The sequence below is a fragment of the Capricornis sumatraensis genome, chromosome 22 (genome assembly GCF_032405125.1).
Source record: "Capricornis sumatraensis isolate serow.1 chromosome 22, serow.2, whole genome shotgun sequence".
NCBI lineage: Eukaryota > Metazoa > Chordata > Mammalia > Artiodactyla > Bovidae > Capricornis > Capricornis sumatraensis.
In genome coordinates, this window is record NC_091090.1 from 22,423,575 (window position 1) to 22,429,495 (window position 5,921).

A 5,921-nucleotide genomic window follows, 5' to 3' on the forward strand; every position below is an offset into this window, starting at 1 on the left:
AGATATCATGATTCAGATATCTTGAAGCACTGACATTGCTTCAGTATCAGACTTTTTAAAACCATAAATACATCTTATAAATAAAGGGAACGGGTAAGACTAAAATCAATTTTTATGTGTAACAAAAGAAAAAATATACGTAAGTGGGGTATCACTCTGCAAGCAGTTACCTACTAAAAAGCAATTTAATTCATTACAAAGGGAAGCCTATGGGACAGCAGATTTGCAGCAAACACTGTTCAAATAAATGGATAACCGTGTAATTTTTAAAAATTTTTATTGGAGTATAGTTGCTTTACAACGTTATGCTATACAGAAAAGTGAATCAGTATATATATATACACACACACACACACACACACACTGTGTTGTGCTTAGTCGCTCAGTTGTGTCCAACTCTCTGTGACCCCGTGGACTGTAGCCCAAGAGGCTCCTCTGTTCATGGCGATTCTCTAGGCAAGAATACCACAGTGAGTTGCCATGCCCTCCTCCAGAGGATCTTCCTGACCCAGGGATCAAACTCAGGTCTCCCACATTACAGGTGGATTCTTTACCATCTGAGCCACCAGAGAAGCCTAAGAATACTGGAGTGGGTAGCCTGTCCCTTCTCCAGGGGATCTTCCTGACCCAGGAATCAAACCGAGGTCTCCTGCTTTGCAGGCAGATTCTTTACCAGCTGAGCTATATATATGCTTCCCTGGTGTGTGTATATATGTGTGTGTGTGTGTGTGTGTGTGTGTGTGTGTGTATCCCCCCTGGTGTGTATATGTATATATGTGTGTGTGTGTGTGTATATATGTGTGTGTGTGTATATGTGTGTGTGTGTGTATATGTGTGTGTGTATGTGTGTGTGTGTATATATATATGTGTGTGTGTGTGTGTATGTGTGTGTGTGTGTGTGTGTATCCCCCCTGGTGTGTATATGTATATGTGTGTGTGTGTGTGTGTGTGTGTGTGTGTGTGTGTATCCCCCCTCTTTTTTAGATTTCCTTCCCATTTAGGTCACCATAGTGCACTGAGCAGAGTTCCCTGTGCTGTAAAGTTAACTATTTTATACACAGTAGGTGGGCTGCAGTCCACAGGGTCGCGAAGAGTCGGATATGACTGAGCGACTTCCCTTTCACTTTTCACTTTCACGCATTGGAGAAGGAAATGGCAACCCACTCCAGTGTTCTTGCCTGGAGAATCCCAGGGACGGGGGAGCCTGGTGGGCTGCCGTCTATGGGGTCACACAGAGTCAGACACAACTGAAGTGACTTAGCAGCAGCAGCAGCAGCAGCAGTGTGCACATGTCAGTCTTCAATCTCCCCATTCATCCCACTTCCCCCCTCTCCCCTTAGCATCCATTTGTGTCTGTGTACCACAACTCTACCCTCTACATCTGTGTCTTGTTCCAATTTTAGTATATGTGCTGCAAAGCAAGCACCCATGCGAGGATTCTTAATCATTTGTCTATTGTGGGGACCCTGCCTGGAGAAACAAAATTCGCAGACAACTCTAAAATCTCATTTCAAGCAAGGGTTTCATTCTTCTTCATGAGCAAACCTTTAACCAGAACCGGCAGCAAACTGATGAGTCAATGTAAGTGGGTAAGGACAATGCCAGTACAGTACATGAACACGTGCCAGCTGGGCAGGGCATTGGGTGAGCCTGTGGGGCTGGGGCACCACCGCCCACTCCCAGCCTGGGAAATCCTGGCAGGCCCGGCACAGCATCCCCAGGAAAGGCCAGCACTGGGAGAGAAGGTCTCTCTCTTTCCTCTTTCTCAGGAGAGACAAATCAACAAGGAGCCCAAAGCAGGGAGCCAGGAGGGTGGCTCTGATCGCCCGCCCACCAGATCATCAGTCTCAACTGACCGAGAGTTACCTCTATTTGTCATGTAAATATTTGCCCTAAAATCAACTGCCAATCACAGTTTCATAATACACAGGGGTATCCCAATTATCCAAGGGCTCTGATGAAATTCTCAAAATAAGTTTAAATTCACTTCCTTTAAAAAAATAAAAAAGGGACTTCCCTGGCTGTCCAGGGGTTGAGACTCCACGTTTCCAAGACAGGGGGCACAAGTTCAATCCCTGGTCAGGGAGCTTAAGATTCCACATGCTGCACAGTGTGGCCAACAAAATAAAAATAAAATTTTAAAAAGCTAGTGGTATGTCTTACGAGATAGCCTGTCATAATATTAAGCAAGTGACAGCTGGTTATCACTGAATCTGACTGGAAACCACTGGCTTTAAGAAATCATAAGGAAACTGGCTTGATGGTAAAAATGGAGAAGCGAACTCATTTTCACTTTGAGCCTAGAAGTCCAACTAATTCGGGAAATTACGAGCATTTGGCAAAAACAATTCAGCAAATGTCCAAAATACTGAGGGGAACTAACCTGCAGGTGGGAAACAATAAAATGAAACCCTGAAATTTTTTTTTTTGTTGTTGAAAGACTGAATTACAAAATTAGGGGAAGGAAAGAAAAGCAGCTGTTGGGACAGATTTGAATTTCAGTTAATCATCTGATTCCAGTATCATGCAATTTTCATCAAAAACAAGAATTCTCAGCAGCTGAGAGAGGACATGAGGCCAAGAAAGGCAATAGGAGGATGGAGCAGAGAGGCCAAGGAGGCTGAGATAGCTGAGGGCCGGCCACGCCCTGGCCCCACCCCTGCAGAGGGGAGGAGGCCGGCCTCTGGCAGATCCTCCCCACCAGTGGCCCCCAATCCCCCCACTTCACTAAAGCAAGGCTGGGCTTGAGGGTGTGAGGGACTGCCTGCCATCCAGGCAGTGATGTGGCCTCACCATCCCTGCTAGAGGTGGTTGGCTTTGGGTTATTTTTCCAGGAGTGTTTATGGCCAGAGGCTGATCCGTGCATTCTTTGCCTAGGTCCCCATCTGCCGCCAAGGGCACACCCTTCCAGGTGGCTGGGGTGAGGGCCATGCCTGGTGACCCCGGAGGCACACCCACCAGTGGAGGAGCCAGCTCTCTGAGGCGGTGACTCGCCCAGGCACTTGGCTAGTTCACCGCACAGGCCTGACGGGAAGCCAGTCTCCAAACCACAAGCCCCGATGTTCAAGGTCTGTCTGGTGGTGGAGCAGCAGAGGGAGTCAACCCGAGGGTGGAGCCGGAGGCTGCGATGCTGCAGCAGACTCGTGGATGAGGTCTATGAACCCAGAGAGATGAGGCTCTTTGACTTGTCAGAAGCAGCTTCTTAAGGGTGGAGGAGGAAAAACAACAAAAGCAAGTTTATACTCATAGGGAAACATAATCTGTGATTATAAATATTTCATGAGCAAAGAAAGCAGTACTGACTGAGAGACTGGGGTGGGGAGGGTGGACAGCAAATTAGATTCCAGTTTGCAAAGTGATAGGGCAGCTGGGATAGAGCGCAGCCTAGGCTATTCTGGGCTGTGCGCCGGAGGCCCTGCGTCACGGTCACTGTCACGGAGCAGGCTCTGGCCCCCGGCCCCTGGAAACCACAGCCTTCCCACGGTCAGCACAGAACACCTTGGAAGGCAGTCATGGGGGGAGGAGGGGGCGGGGAGTGGGTGGCAGGACGGTCATTTGAATGACTTGGGCAAACTTCAACAGCAGGGAGGTGGGCCAGTGCCCTGCAGACCCATGAAAGGATGAACATGCATTCTGCTGACTAAGGGCGGGGGGAGAAGTGAGCCCGACCCCAGAAAGCCAAGTGCCCTTCCAAGCTAGAGGGCAGCTCTGGTCAAGCTGCCCTGGTCAGAGCAAAGGCGATGCCCGGAGCAGGTGGTGCCAGGCTGAGGACAAGCCCGCCCTTCCTTTCCCTCAGGACAGGGGTCTCTCCTGCAGCCCTTGAGAAGCAGCCCAGAAAGCAGAGGCCTTAAGGGATTGCTGAGTAGCAGCTGCTGCAGCAGAGACTCTCCCCACTGGGCAAGCAGGTCCCAGTGTGGGACAGAGAACTCAGCCCATCTAACCGCCCTTCCAGAGGGCCGAAGGAAGAGGGCGGTTACTCCTAAAATACCCGGAGGCCCTTGAATCAGGCTAGGTCAGAGGAGCCCTGGCGACCGGTGAACACCTCAACCAGGAAGATGGAAACAATCTCCGCTTCCAAGCAGTCAAGGCGGAGCTGGTGAGGCTCCAAGTGAAGCCACTGAATCTGGGAAAACCAGACAGTCATCACCTAGACTCACAGCCGGTGAGACTCTGCTCAAGACGGCGAGGACTCCACAGCCATGAAAGACCCCAAGACGTCATGGGAGGACCCCCTGAGCTGAAGTCACTGATTGGATATGCCCTTGAGACCAGCTACTAGTTGCAAGAATCACCCTGAGGAATCACGTTACCTCTGAAAGGCAAGTCCTTGTGGAAAATACAGGATCAGGGGCTGCCAAACCTAAGGACCGTGAGGAACTCCAAAACTGCACATCCACAGAAATGCTTTCAGGACACACCCTAAGCGCTATTCCAACCGAAGCGACTGTTTACATCCAGCTACCTGCGGGACACCTCTCAGAGGCGCCTCCTCCCCCACCCTTGGGCCTCTCCTCGAGCACCCAGTTCAGCGTTCTGCAGGACCAATCACACAGCAAAGGCAGCCGGACACCAGGGACCCATTGGCCCTTCCCCAGCGGCTGAGCACACCACCAAGCCCAGTCAACTGCACCTGCTAAAGGCTTCTGCTCCCCTCCTCCACCCTAGGCCAAGAGCACATCATGGTGCACTCTGGCCTCCCCAAGTGCCCCTCCACGATCAGTCTCCTTCAGGAGATCAGCAGGGAGGCGGGCCAGTGCCCTGCAGACCCATGAAAGGATGAACATGCATTCTGCTGACTAAGGGCGGGGGGAGAAGTGAGCCCGACCCCAGAAAGCAAGTGCCCTTCCAAGCTAGATACAGGAAGATATAGGAAGTCTCCTGTATCTTCCTTCCCACCACCCCAACCCTGCTTGCTAAGTACCCTACACCAGTAGCCCAGCACCCCCAGGATGCGGCAGACTTCCCAGGCCCAGCCAGCACTGCCTCTTCCAGCCCTATCCTTCCCCACATTCCCTCCTGCTCACCTGCTGCAGCCACACTGGCTTTTCCTTTGAGTCCCTGGGACTTACCCAGTCCCTTCTGCCACAGGGTTTTTGCACATCCTCTTCCCTCTGTCTGGACCACTTTCCCCTCCTCTCACTAAGCTAATGCCTGTCCACGTATTCTTCCTAAGGTATAAAGTACATACAGTGCACTGAAATACACAGCTCAGTAATTATTTACAGATGTGTACATTCACGTGACTCCCACTCAGATCTAGATTTAGAACGTCCCCAATATTGTAAGGTTCCCTTGTGACCTCGGCAGTCTACGCTCTGCCCCCACCCCCCAGGTGACCGCTGTTCTGACTTCTATCACAACGCCCCTTCGTTCAGAAGGCAGCCAATGGAACCACTCCACGGGGAAGCTGCCTCCGGTCCCACTGAAAAAGTCTCACCCCGCCCTCACAGGCACTTGTTACACCTGGGGACCTGAGCGTGTCGGAGTTGTTAGGTGACCGGGGTCGATCTGCCCAAGGGATCAGGGATCTCTGCTCACCCTCACCTTGTTCCCAGCACTGGCAGCTGCAGAGCAGCGATGATGGAAAACAGCTGATGCCTATCACGTGTTTACGATCACCAAGCACTCAGAGGTGCTAACTCACTGAAGTCTGACATCAACCCAACCAAGCAAATACCATTATCGTATCCCCACTTGACAGGCAAGGAAACTGAGGGACTGAGAAGTGAAATAACCTACCTAAAGCCATTAAGTGCAAGAGGTGGAGTCAGGAACAGAGCGTTGTGTTCTTAATCATCAGGCTATTCTGCCTCTAGAGGCCGCTGGAATGTTTAATAACGAGAAGTGGCCAGGACATTTTGAATGAATAAAGGAGTGGCTTTATTTTTTATTTCTGAGCCACGTCGTGGGGATGAGGCATC